Source organism: Trichechus manatus, unplaced genomic scaffold (genome assembly GCF_000243295.1).
Source record: "Trichechus manatus latirostris isolate Lorelei unplaced genomic scaffold, TriManLat1.0 scaffold00071, whole genome shotgun sequence".
NCBI lineage: Eukaryota > Metazoa > Chordata > Mammalia > Sirenia > Trichechidae > Trichechus > Trichechus manatus.
The window spans coordinates 7,302,276-7,317,723 of NW_004444007.1; the positions used below are offsets into that span (position 1 = coordinate 7,302,276).

The 15,448-nt window shown below is 36.3% G+C and overlaps 1 protein-coding gene across 4 annotated transcripts in view; it reads right to left on the reverse strand.

The window, feature by feature from the left end:
- PPA2 (inorganic pyrophosphatase 2) overlaps positions 1-15,448 on the reverse strand; it is a 127,135-nt gene that overhangs the window by 60,699 nt on the left and 50,988 nt on the right. The gene's annotated exons all lie outside the window — the stretch shown is intronic.

Here is a 15,448-nt window from a genome sequence, read left to right on the forward strand (position 1 = left end):
GAAAGCAGAGAATACCAGAGAAAATTTTTACCTGTTTTATTGGCTATGCAAAGGCATTCAACTGTGTGGATCGTAACAAATTATGAATGATACTGTGAAGAATGGGAATTCCAGAACACTTAATTGTGCTCCTGAGGAACCTGTACATGGACCAAGACACAGTCATCGAAACAGAACAAGGTGATACTGCGTGGTTTAAAGTCAGGAAAGGTGTGTGTCAGGGTTGTACCCTTTCACCATACTTACTAAATCTGTGTGCTGAGCAAATAATCTGAGAAGCTGGACTATATGAAGAATGTGGCATCAGGACTGGAGGAAGACTCATAAACAACCTGTGATATGCAGATGACACAACTTTATTTGATGAAAGCAAAGAGGACTTGAAGCACTTACTGATGAAGATCAAAGACTACAGCTTTCAGTATGGATCATACCTCAAAATAAAGAAAACAAAAATCCTCAGAGCTGGACCAAGAAGCAACATCATGAAAAACAAATAAAGTAGTGAAGTTGTTAAGGATTTCATTTTACTTGGATCTACAATCAATGCCCATGGAAGCAGCACTCAAGAAATAACACATATTGCATTGGGCAAATCTGCTACAAAGACCTCTTTAAAGTGCTGAAAAGCAAAGATGTCACCTTGAGGACTAAAGGGCACCTAACCTAAGCCATTGGATTTTCAATCACTTCATATGCATGTGAAAGCTGGACAACAAATAAGGAAGACTGAAGAACTGCTTCATTTGAATTAGTGTTGGTGAAGAATATTGAATATACCGTGGACTGCCAGAAGAAAGAACAAATCTGTCTTGGAAGACCAGCCAGAATGCTCTTTAGAAGGGAGGATAGGGAAACTTCATCCTATGTACTTGTTATCAGGAAGCACTAGTCCCGGGAGAAGGACTTCATGCTTGGTAAAGTAGATGGTCAGCAAAAGAGAGGAAGACCCTCAACAAGATGAACTGACACAGTGGCTACAACAATGAGCTCAAACAGAGCAACGATTGTGAGGATGGTGCATACCCAAGCAGTATTTTGTTCTGTTGTACACAGGGCTGCTATCAGTTGGAACTGACTCAACAGTACCTAACAACATCAACATAAATAAATAAAATTTTATTGTAACACAGCCAAGTTCCCTGGTTTATTTCATCTATGCTTGCTTTCATGCTACAGTATCAGAGTTGAGTAACTGCAACAGAGGTCGCATGTGGCGCCTCACTGCTTTGCACTGCTGTTCAGTGCACTGTAAATCAGAGACATAGTTATGATCTGATAGTGTTTTGAGTGCCATGTTTGTTACCATACACGACTTTTCTTTAAATTAGCAGTGCGTATTAACCAAGTCAAAGCAATAAAAGAAGAAAAAGGCAGAATTTGAATGTTGTACTTTTAAGGTACTGTAAAGTGAGGTTCTTTTGTTACTGAACTAGATGGCTTTGCCATCTAATTCTACAGCTGTGCTAAAAGAATTTAATATACCTAGATATTACCAGAGTAAGCAATCATCAAAATCTTCCCAACTCACATGAAAGCCACAGAAAAATCAGAACATTTAAAATAGAGTATCTCATCACAGTAGAATTTGTTTACAAAAATAAAAAATGAAAGGAGGCTGCAATCAAAGTAAGTTTCCAAGTAACTCATTTGTTAGCCAATCAAGTAAAACCTTTTTCCAATGGCAAGTTAATTAAATCATGTTTGATTACAGCAGCCAAGGTAATGTGCCCAGGGACAGTAAACTTGTTTAAGGCAATTAAGACAGAGCAGTTGCTCCAAGTGTTGACGACACTGGGAGTAACATCAATAATCAATTAAAAAACAAGGCAAACCATTTCGAGTTTTCCTTGGTCTTAAACAGTTGACAGATTTGACCAATATTGCTTGGTATTGAGGACTCAATACCAAGTTTAAAGTAACTGAAGAATTAGTCTATATGAACAGTCTGTGTGGAATAACTACAGGTGAGAATATTTTCAGACACTGAGAAAGCACTAATTCAGTACAATCTGAAGTAGATTTTGCCAAGATGCATAACTGATGGTAGTAAAAATCTATGTGGAGCACAAAAACCTTAGTTGGACAAATATACAAGGCTTATGAAAATGTAAGGTATTTATAAACCAAACCTGTTGCCATCATGTCGATTCCGACTCATAGTGATCCTATAGGACAGAGCAGAACTGCCCCATAGGGTTTCCAAGGAGCGCAGGGCGGATTCGAATTGCTGACCTTTTGGTTAGCAGCCATAGCTCTTAACCACTACACCACCAAGGTTTCCAAGGTATTTATAGCCTATGATAAATCATTGTACGGTGAAATCTATGAGAGCCAGAACTCAATGGGACTACCTTGTTTTTCCGGGTCTCACAAGTTTTCCTCCTTTGACAGGCTGCAATCTCACCACTTTCCTATTAGTGGAAAATACTGTATTTGAGTTTTCCTTCTCTGACAGGTTTCCATCTTACAAAGATTCCATCTTTCACAGGTTTTACTGTATTATGCATCTGCAAATACTCTGTGGAAAATATTTACATCTATCACGTGTTACTGGACTAACAGTGTCAAAAAGGAACTTCATTCACTCTTCTGAACTTAACCATCATCAGTTCTGTGAATTTCTGTCAGAAATACAGGCTGAATATCCTGACTTGCCTACCACACTGCAGCTTGATGGTTTAGTAGTGATACTGTTACTGCAATATTTTTGAGCTCAGGAAAAGGCTGCAATTTTTCTGGATGAGAAGAACCACCTTAACCACTATTAGCAAACATTGAATGGATCTGGAAATTAGTTTTTGCTGCAGACTTGAAGTTTCATAATGAAATATACCTAAAATCACATGGCAAACAGCTTCTATGCTATAGTTGTGCTGTGATTTAAACAATTAACATTGTTTGATACACAAGGAATGCCAAGCTGCTTTATATACTTTCTGAACTGTCAAAAGTTAAAATAAGAAGTGAGATCTGTATTTCCACACAAATTGCAGCAGATATATTTTCTGAGCCAAAGCTACAGTTCCAGTAGTATTTTTCAGACCTCAACATAAGTGCAAAGGAAATTTCCAAATTTCAAAATCCATTTAACTGTGCAATTGATGAGTTTCCACATTATCTTCAATTGGAAGTGATTAATCTGCAATGTAAAGACATGCTAAAGGGTAACTATCTAGAGAAAAATCTAAGAGAACTCTATAAATGCCTTCCAACCGGTAAATATGCTTAAAATTGAAATCATAGGCTGGTGGACTGTTATTAGTACATGGCAGTACCTATCTGTGTGAAAAGACATTTTCAAAGATAAAATATAAATCAACAATTAATAGATGAACATTTGTAATCAATTTTGATAACAGGAAACACTAACTTCAATCCCAATTAAAATAAATTCCCCCCCAAAAGAATTCCATTGTTTTCATTAGTAGATAGGCATTACAAAAAATTGTACTCAATTAGTATTATTGTACTTTGAACTCTGTCACTTAAAAATGATGGAAATTTGATTCTCTCTTGTAATACAAGAACCTACAAAATTTCTTCAATTTTGGCTCTTGGAGAAGTCTGAAATATTTACTGTCTGGCCTCTTAAAGTTTCCTGATTGCTGCCCTAGAGGAAGCTCTGAAAAAAATAAAACAGTCAGGTATAGCTAATGAGCCAATACAGGATATAAAATTAAACACTAAAAAATGTTAAATTAAACCAAGGAAAAAAAGGCCAGGAAAAGAAAAAAGAACAGATGGAAAGAATGAAAAAATGGTAAACTTTAAATCAATAACTTTATAATTATATTAAATGTGTATGGTCTACCCATGCCAAAATAAAGGCAGAATTAGATAGTGGTGACGGCTGTACAGCTTTGTGAATATACTATAAACCACAGAATTATATACTTTACACAGATGAAGTTTATGGTATATGAATTATATCTCCACTTTAAAAAAAATGAGAAAACTTCAGACCAATACCCATCCTGAATACAGCTGCAAAAATCTGTAACAAAATGTTAGAAAATCAAATTCTGCAAAAAATACAAAAAAGAGTAACATATCATGACCAAGGTTTATTCTAGAACTTTAAAAAGACAATGAATGCAATTGAAAGATTATTACAATGTTAAAGAGGCAGAAAACAGGTAACATAAAATGCTCACAAAGATTTTAAGAGAAACACAAACAGCAAAATGTTAAAGCAGATGTTTCATCTGCTATAGAAAGTTATTTCAGTGGCTCACTCATCTCATATTGCCAATGCCAAGTTTATATGCATTCATTCTTTCTATATCCTTTTATTTTTAAAGGTTTAGCTGGCTACAGAATTTCACTGCAAGCTGAAATTAGAACATGTTTCAAAATAAATTTCTTCATGATTCAAAATGCAGCTTTACATGTGGAAACAAGATATGTAAAAGAAAGTCAATTCTGCATCTTGAAATTATTTATTTTGAGAGAAAAAACCTAGGATCTTAAACCATAAAGTCAAATAAATCCTTTCAGAACATTTGCAAAATGACCCTAAGATCTTAACATAAATCTGTATGGTTGTTATTAGTTTACAAATTACTGTATAAACTAAACTGAAATCTCATTTTTATGGAATATATACATATTAACCAAATTCTCACTACTTTAGGCTCTATTAAGGATTCAGCACTATATTAGGCACTGTTGTGTATAAAAAGAAGAATCAAAGATCTCAAAGATTTAGTCTTGCTGGGGAAACTTACACACCTCAGCTAGGAGAACAACAGAGGACAGAATACAGAACTCTAACATATGACACTCAACACTATGGGACTCATAGCTGTGCCTCCATTTCCAATGCCACTGCTCTGGTCTAGTCAGTGGAGTGTGTCACAGTAGGTTTTCCAATAGAGGAAGAATATGATAAAAGGAGAGGCTGGAGGTTGAGAAATCAGTTGGAAGACAACTGCAATACTATGGATATGAGATCATTTGGATCTAGACTAGGAAGGTGATAATGGATCTTATAGATAAGGGCAGTGAAATACTTAAAAGAAAAAATAAATATAGCAAAGGGAGAAAAGGAAACAAGCATTTACTGAACACCCTGGTTAAAGCACAAAGCTGCTAACTAAACAGTTGGCAGTTAGAACTCACCAGCTGCTACACGGGAGAAAGATGTGGTGAACTGCTTCCCTAAAGATTACAGCCTTGGAAACCCTATGGGGCAGTTCTACTCTGTCCTATAGGGTTGCTATAAGTCAGAATTGATTCGATGGCAATGGGTGGGTGGGAAGATATATTATGTGACAGGCACTGCGCTATGTCATCTATGTATATATCATCTCATTTAATGCCCACAGAACAGTACTGTACAGGGTAGACCTTATCCCCATCTTAAAATGAGGACACTGACATTCATAACAGTTAAATAATATGCCCAAGACCATACAGCTAGTAAATGGAAGACTTGGGATTCACACACAGATTTGAGCCAAAGTCTTTGCTCTTTCCACTAAAAATAATAATTAACAGAGCTGCCTTTTGTAGTTGGCTTGCTTTCAGTGAGGCACTATACTAGGTGCTTTACCTGTATTTCTCATATATTCCTCTCACTGATGGGAGAGGAAATATTATTACCTATAGTATTATTACCTATATTAAATATTATTACCTATATTAAATATTATTACCTACATTTTCAAGATGAGGAACATGGTAGTAGTAAGTGTGCACCTTAAAAAAATTATCAAAATTTAAAATGCATAGGTGTTCTGGACCTCATAAATTAGGAAAAATTATACTTAAACCAGTTAGTATCTATCCAAGAGCTCTGGAGGACGCAAAAATTGTTGTTCAAAAGATACATAACTTACCATAACAAGGGGCAACTCTGCTGCAGAACTAACAGGTTTCTAAATAATTTTAATACATAATAAGATTTCCATTGAATATTCCAAGTCTACAAATAAGTCCACTTAGATGTCTTAACACTTAAAACATAACTAGCAAACGTTCTCTTTACCTGCACTATGCCCCTACTTCTTCCACTACCCTTCAATCCTCAAGCCACTGAAATTTGGCTTCAGCTCCTATTATTCCACTATAACTGTCCTCTCCAGAACTTGGTTCCTAACTAGTAAATCCAACAGTTACATTCCAGTCTTTGTTTGCCCTCTCAGCATCTGAAAGTAAAATCTGCCCTCCATTACAAAACTCCCCTTTTCCCCATGGCATCTAGGATGCCACTCTTGATTCTCTCCACACCTTTTGGATTACTTCTTCACAGATTCCTTCAGTCTTTCTTCCACCTACTTTTTAAATTAAAGCTTGGTCAAGTGTCTCTCGTGACCTCTGTAGAGATGACCTGAGTTTTCTCCTTAGATCTATGAGTAAGATGAATTATAGTAATAGATTTCTGATATTGAACCATCCTCGCTTCCTGGAATAAATCCCACTTAGTCATGGTATCATTATTCTTTTAAAGCATAGTCAGAATTTGTTAATATTTACTTATATATTTTGCAATGATATTCATAAGTAAAATTGGCTTTGGTTTCCTTTTTAGTGGAGTCTCACTTTGGTTTGGGTATCAACTGCAATATTCTCTTTACAAAAAAGAATTTTTTGTAAAAAATTTTCATTGGATTTGTTTTGCTTTTGATTTTTCTTTTTTCCTTAAGCTCCATCCTTTAAAAGTCTGTGACAATATTCCTAAAAGATGGGTTGGGCATGTTGATTGTGTGTAGACAGCTATTTTACAAATATCTCTATTTCTTCTACGGAAATCAGTTCAATTAGACCTTTTTTATTCATCAGTTTTAGTATACCTTACTAGAATATTACATAGTTTGTCCATGTTGTATAATTTAGCTTAACAGAATTATGCAATACTATCTCTTATGGTATGTATACATATTTAATTTCCTGTTTCTGAGGTTATTCTAAATTTTCATTTTTTTTTCTTTAATTTGTGCTTTCTCCTTTTTTTTCCTTGACTCAGTCACCTAGTGATTTTTGTATTTTATTGATCATTTTTAAAGAAGCTCTTTGATGTCCTATGGTTAAAGACTCGAGGTCTTTATAAACCATATGCAAAACATTCTTAGATAAAAGCTGAAATTAATGCATTATAAAACAAAATAAAAATGTAATCATAGGACATCAAAGAGCTTCTTTAAAAATAATCAATTAAAAAGAAAAATCACTATAACAGGTTTATAAAGATGTGGCTTAATATGCTGTTAGACTCAAAAGACAAGTTGATTAGAAGTCAACCTGAAGAAGGACACTGAGAAACAGCCCAACCAACAATAACAGTAAAAAAATTCTAGTATGTTCAACATCACTGCCTATCAGCATTTGGCATCCTATAAATATCCCTTATACCTCAAAACAGATCATTTCCAATGAGGGCAAGCTAAAAAGATATGAATTTTTTATACTGGAAAGGAAGCTTAGAAAAGAAATAATCAACCTCTAAGTACTGAGGGTGTGAACTCAGTGATCATGGATTTCTCAATTATGAAACTCATCACTCAAAAAATGAATACATGAACGCTCCTAATAAAGGTTTAAATAAATTCAGAGACAGATTTGCAATGGGCTATAAAAGGAAACGTCATTATGTACTTTAAAGCATAGGCTTTGAAATCAAAACATAAAAATTATCCTTTGTGGCTTAAAACAATCATTGCAGTATATTTCGTACTTCTGTGGGCCAAGTGTTTGGAGAGGGCTCAACAGGGCAGTTCTTCTACTCCACATGGCATCAACTGCAGTCACTCAGTGGTACTCAGCTGGTGATGGGGCTGGTCTGGAGAGTCCAGGACAGTTTCACTCACATGCCTGGTGCCTTGGCAAGGATGGCTGGAAGGCTGGGATCAACTGAGCCCCTCAGCCAGTCCATGTAGTCTCAGGGTCTTTCCACATATTGTCTTCATCAGGGTAGCTGAGCTTCATAAACATAGGCACAGGGATCCAAAAGGCCAAGGCAAAAGCTAACAGTCCTCTTAAAGGCTAGGCTTGGAACAGACATTATGTCACTTCCATCATATTCTATTCATCAAAGAAGTCATATACAGTAAAATCTACGAAAGCTGGAACTTGGTAAGGTAGAAACTTGTCAGAGAAGGAAAATTCAAATATTTTCCACTAATAGAGAACAAGAGAAGAGTGGTAAGACTGTACCCTGTCAAAGGCGGAAAACCTGCAAGATCCAGAAAAACGGAATCCCATCGAGTTCCGGCTCTGACAGGTTTCACTGTACTAGATTATATTCAACGGAGCAGAAATAGATATCACCTCTCAATGGGCGGTGTGTCAAATAATTTGTAGCCATCTTTAATCTCCCAAACACAAAACTTCTAATTTTCAGAGGATAATTATGTCCTTCATATTACGTTCAGAGATAGAACTAGAGTTAATATAACGTTATAATTCTCAAGTTCTTAGATTTAAAATGTTGGTCTCAATAGATTTAACCTCTCATTTTCTTAACCAGCATTCTCTACACTTATTGGAAAAAAGAAACACTGGTTAAAGTGAGGGCTCTAACAATTTTACCTTAAAAGTCTAGGCTAAGTATGAATAACCATAACAGTAAGTAAAAGGTTACACAGCAAGAACAAAGCTGCAAAGGAAGCAGAGGAGACAGAATACAAACCCAGGTTTTCTGACTCCAAGTCCAGTGCTCTTAAACATATCCTTGTTGAAGAGTTTAAGAACAGTAAGTAATATCAATGAATGCAATAACGTCACATATCTGAATTCATCTAAAATCATACTCCTAAAGAATAATATTTTATAGTTCAGTTCTTAACAAAATATGGTTTGTTCTATAATTTTTTAAATGTGCTCTTTCTTTTCAATTTTTTTAAATGATAGGAAAGAAAAAGAATCATTTAAATATATATTTTTTAAAAAGATGATAGTAGAAATTAAATTAGCAGTATGACTCAATATATCAAAATTTCACAAGGATCTATCATTTAGACAGTTTATGTTTTAAAAGACCTTTATATTACACACCCACTAAAAGATAGTAAAATTTAAAAGCCTGACCATACCAAATGTTGGCAAGGCTGATGACGGAAATGTAAAATGGTACAACTACTTTCACAGTTTGGCAGTTTCTTAAAAAGTTAAACATACATTTTGTCCCAGAGAAATAAAAGTATATGTCCATACTGAGACTTCTCTACAGATGTTCATAGTAGCTTCATTTGCAATAGTCCAAAGCTGGAAACAAACTGTCTTAGTCATCTAGTGCTGCTATAACAGAAACACCACAAGTGCATGGCTTTAACAAAGAGAAGTTTATTCTTTCACAGTCCAGTAGGCTACAAGTTCGAATTCAGGGCACCAGCTACAGAGGAAGGCTTTCTCTCTCTGCTAGCTCTGGAGGAAGGTCCTTGACATCAGTCTTCCCTTGGTCTGGGAGCTTCTCTGTGCAGGAACCTCAAGTACAAAGGACGTGCTCTGCTCTCAGCACTGCTTTTTTGGTGGCATGAGTCCCCCCATGTCTCTGATCACTTCTCTCTTTTATATCTCAAAAGAGATTGGCTTAAGACAGTATCTAATCTTGTAGATCTTATCAATATAACTGCTGCTTATCCATCTTATTACATCATAGTGACAGAACTTACAACACATAGGTAAATCATATCAGATGATAAAATGGTAGACAATCACACAATACTGGGAATCATGATCTAGCCAAGTTGACAGATATTTATAAGGGACACAATTCAATCCATGACATAAACCAAATGTCCACTGACAGATAAATGGATACACAAATCATATGGCCATACAGTGGAATACTACCTAGCAATAAAAAGGAACAGATTATCGATATGTCCAACTATGTAGATAAATCTCAAATTATGCTGAAAGTCAGATTTAAAAGAGTATGCATGTCATGATTTCATTTACATAAAATTCCAGAAAAGACAAACTCACCTGTAGTGAGATTAGTGTTTGCCTGGGGACAGAGAGTTGGGGGGATGGAAGGATTACAAAGTCTGGGTGTGATGAATATGTTCAGTATCTTGATTTTGGTAATGGTTTCTGTAGGTGTATACTTATGTCAAAAGTCATCCAGTTGTATATACTTTAAATTTTTTAATTGATGCAGTTTGTTGAATATCAATTATGCCTCATTAAGACTGGAAAAGCCCACTTCACATTTAGACCTAAACGTTTAAAAAACTATTTATTGCTTCCTTGGATAAAATAACTATTCATATTTCAGGAAAATAGGACATATAAACTTTTAATTAAAAGTTAAAAACAAATTATTTTTGATGATGGTAGTTATTCATATTATATAATATGATCAAAAAATGAACCATAACATAATGAAGAAGTAAAATTGTCCCTATTTGCAGATGGTATGATACTATACGTAGAAAACCCAAAACACTCCATGAGAAAACAACTGGAACTAATAGAAAGATTTAGCAGAGTTGCCGGATACAAGATAAACATACAAAAATCAGTTGGATTCCTATATACGAGTAAAGAGAACTACAAAAAGGAAATCAGGAAAACAAGACCATTTATAATAGCCCCTAAAAAAATAAAATACTTAGGAATAAATCTAACCAGGGATGTAAATGACCTACACAAAGAAAATTACAAAACACTACTGCAAGAAACCAAAATAGATCTACATGAATGGAAAAACACACTATGCTCATGGATAGGCAGACTCAACATTGTGAAAATGATAATTTTACCCAAAGCAATCTACAAATACAATGCAGTCCCAATCTAAATACCAACAACACTTTAAAGAGATAAAAAACTAATCATTAACTTTATATGGAAAGGGAAGAAGCCCCTGATGAGTAAAGCATTACTGAAGAAGAAGAATAAAGTAGGAAGACTCCCACTACCTGACCTCAGAACCCACTATACAGCTACAGTTGTCAGAACAGCCTGATACTGGTACAACGACAGATACACTGACTAACGGAACAGAATTGAGAACCCAGATGTAAATCCATCTACCTATGGTCACCTGATCTTTGACAAGGGCCCAAAGACCATCAAATGGGGAAAAGACAGTCTTTTTAACAAATGGTGCTAACAAACCTGGCTGTCCATCTGCAAAAAAATGAAACAGGACCCATACCTCACACCACACACAAAAACTAATTCAAAATGGATCAAAGACCTAAATATAAAGCCAAAAACTATAAAGATCATAGAAAAAAAAAAATAGGACCAACACTAGAGGCCCTAATACACAGCGTTAACAGGATATAAACCATAACTAACAACACACAAACTCCAGGAGATAAGCTAGATAAATGGGATCGTCTAAAAATTAAACACTTACGCTCATCAAAAGACTTCGCCAAAAGAGGACCTACAGACTGGGAAAAAAAAATTAGCTATTACAAATCCAACAAAGGTCTACTTTCTAAAATGTACAGGAAAATCCAACACCTCTACAACAAAAAGACAAATAATCCAATTAAAAAATGGGCAAAGGAAAATGAACAGACACTTCACCAAAGAAGACATTCAAGCGGCTAACAGACACATGAGGAAATGCTTGCAATCACTAGCCATTAGAGAAATGTAAATCAAAACCACAGTGAGACACCATCTCACCCTGGCACTACTGGCATGAATCAAAAAAAAAAAAAACAGAAAATAACAAATGTTGGAGATGCTACGGGGAGATTGGAACTCTTATGCACTGCTGGTGGGAATGCAAAATGGTACAACTATTTTGGAAAACGATATGGGACTTCCTTAGAAAGACAGGAATAGACATACCATATGATCCAGCAATCCCACTCCTAGGAATATATCCAAGAGAAATAAGAGCCATCACACGAACAGACATATGCACACCTATGTCCATTGCAGCATTGTTCACAACAGTAGAAAGATGGAAACAACCTAGATGCCCATCAAAAGATAAATGGATAGACTATGGTACATACACACAATGGAGTACTACACAATGCTAAAAAACGATGAATCTGTGAAGCATCTCACAACATGGATGAATCTGGAGGGTATTACGTTGAGTGAAATAAGTCAATCATAAAAGGACAAATACTGTATGAGACCACTACTATAAAAACTCATGAAAAGGTTTACACACAAAAAGAAACAATCTTTGATGGTTACGAGGGAGGGAAGGGCTGGGGATGGAAAAACACTAAATAGGTAATAGATAAGTAGTAACTTTGGTGAAGGGTAAGACAGTACACAATACTGGGGAAGCCAGTACAACTTGTACAATGCAAGGTCATGGAAGCTCCACAGACACATCCAAATTTCCCAAGTGACCGAATTACTGGGCTGAGGGCTATGGGGACCATGATCTCGGGGAGCATCTAGATCAACTGGCGTAACACAGTTTATAAAGAAAATGTTCTACACTCTACTTTGGTGAGTAGCGTCTGGGGCCTTAAAAGCTTGTGAAAGGCTATCTAAGACACTCCATTGGTCTCACCCTGTCGGGAGCAAGGGAGAATAAAGAAAACTAAAGACACAAGGAAAAGGTTAGTCCAAGGGACTAATGGACCACAACTACCACGACCTCCACCAGACTGAGTCCAGTGCAAGTAGATGGTGCTGGGCTACCACCACCGACTGTTCTGACAGGGATCATGATAGAGGGTCCTGGACAGAGCTGGAGAAAAACGTAGAACAAAATTCTAACTCATAAAAAAAGACCAGACTTACTGGCCTGACAGAGACTGGAGATACCCTGAGAGTATAGCCCCTGGACACCCTTTTAGCTCAGTAATGAAGTCACTCCTGAGGTTCACCCTTCCGACAAAGATTAGACATGCCCGTAAAACAAAATGAGACTAAAGGGGCATATCAGCCCAGGGGTAAGGACTATAAGGCAGGAGGGGATAGGAAAGCTGGTAGTAGGGAACCCAAGGTCAAGGAGGAAGAGTGTGGACATGTCGTGGGGTTAGTAAACAATGTCACAGAACAATATGTGTGCTGTTTAATGAGAAGCTAGTTTGTTCTGTAAACCTTCATCTAAAGTACAATAATAAAGAAAAAAAGAAAAAAAAAGAACCATAATAATATGACCCTCATTCCTTACCCTCCACCACTACCCATGCACAAACCTTCAGATATCATTCACTAAGTGAACCGTTCGCTTCTTTTCAACATATGCTTCCATTTGTTGCAAATCATGATTTTTTTCATATAATTAAAGTATTGATCAAATGATAGCTTCTTGAAAATATGTCAATTAAAGAAAAATATAAACATCTATCTCATAGTTAAATTTAAGCAAAAGACTCAAACTCTTTGCAAAGTCATTGAAATGCACCTGATTTAAATACAACTTTCTCATTTAATCAAATCTACCTTGATAAAAGGAGCCCTGGTGATGAAGTTGTCAAGTGCTCAGCTGCTAACCAAAAAGTTGGTGGTTTAAACCCACCAGCTAGCTGCTACATGGGAGAAAGATGTGGCAGACTGTTTCTATAAAGATGTACAGCCTTGGAAACCTGTGAGGCAGTTCTACTCTGTCCTACAGAGTTGCCATGAGTTGGAATTGACTCACTGGCAGTGGGTTTGGTTTGGGGTACTTTAATAAATGTAGACCTCTTTCATCTCAACTAATAAAGACTGAAATAACATGGCTGAGACCTGCAAACTTTAAAGGATATGGATGTTGCTGTTGTTAGTTGCCACTGAGTTGATTTCAACTCATGGCAACCCCCTGTGTGCAGAGCAGTACTCCAAGGATTTTCAAGGCTGCAAACTTTCACAAGCAGATCACCAAGCCTGTCTTCTGAAGCACCGGTGGGTGAGTTTGAACTGACAACCTTTTGGCTAGTAGACCAGCACTTAACCATCTGTGCCACCCAGGGACTCCAAAGGATATGGCTAGGATGGATATATTTGTCAAATAGTGTAGGGGGCTAAAAGCACACACCCTAGAATTGACTACATGGATTTCAATCCCTGCTCTACCAATTACTAGCTACGTGAGCTTGGGAAAATTATTTAACTTACCTGGAATATAATTTGGTGTAAAACTGTGTCAATAAAAATACCTGTTTCATAGGATGGCAGTGAGGAATAAATGAGATAATCTATACAATGTACCTAGCAGAATGCTTTATATACTAGTTAGTACTTTTTCTGGAAGCACCAATATTAAGATTTGGGCTCCTAGAGAAAATCATAAATTACTCTCCCTCTTACAACTCTGGGTAAATGTAACGAGGAGAAAAGAAAAATTTTACCCTTCAAGAAGTATATCCTGACAGATCAAAGACAAGGAATCAGATTTCTAAGTTACATTTCATGTTGTTTCCTATATTGGTCTACTTTTATAAAAGGACATGTAACTATCTACTGCTTTTTAACATCCTTTAAAAAAAAAACAACAAAACTAAACCTTAGATTTCCTAGCTTTTTTTTTTTTAACAGAAAAACAAGTCTATTAATTCCCTGTCTGTTAATTACAAGTAAACAACTGAATTTCTTCCACTCCAAAATTAAACAGATTCCTGTTAGAATCTACAGAAAGCTTCCTGAAGATACAGGGTGCTGTTGGTTCTGTAGCAGGGTAATGGGAGATGGACCCCTCTCAACTGATTCTGGTACCAACTCACAGAAACCACTGTTTGATCAGCTCAGCAGCTCTTTTCACATGGCTTGAAGGGTTAATTGTTAAAGCTACATCTGTGAGAGAAATATAACAGCAACACTGTTCACAGTAAGTGACATTACAAATAAAGAATTTCCCCTTACAGGTGGAACCTAAATGTCTGAAATATAGCCTTTCCCTTCTCTCCTCCCTCCCACTCTGTCGTGCTTCTCACCAGCTGCAATCACAGTAGTTCTGGTACTTGTCCTTAAGTCTGGACTCTGTTCTCTTAAATTCTAGATTCCCAAGTCCAAAGGGAAGATATGACAAGTAATTATAGAGATATGAGTGATATTTATAGTTATGAATGTACAATATATCAAAACTACAGTACTTCAAATAAAGATTTTACAACTGCTTATGCAAATGCTAACTCATACAGGCTGGGTCATATTTAGACAAGAGTGGTTAGTAGAGGTACTCCATTCTCAAGAGGGCATTAACAGAGAAGATCTGAGAAAGAAAACCAAGATGGAAAGGATCTAGAAACCCTGTCATATGAGCAGCAATTATAGGAAGTAGAGGTAGCCTTGAAAACAGAAGGCTTCAGGAGGGCATGATAGCATTGGGCCAAAAGACCTTTAAGTTCCTTTATAAAGCTGAAGTGTTCAAATTCAAAGAATTACCACATAGTTACCAATGAAGGTTTGGCTTCACTGGTTTTGTTAGAGATGCACTAGATCAGCATTTCTCAATCAGTGGTAATTTTGCTCACCAGAGGACATTTGACAATATCTAGACACATATTTGGTTGTCATAACTGGGACATGTTACTGGCATCGAGTGTGAAGAGGCCAGGAATCCTTCACAGGACAGCCCCCAAAA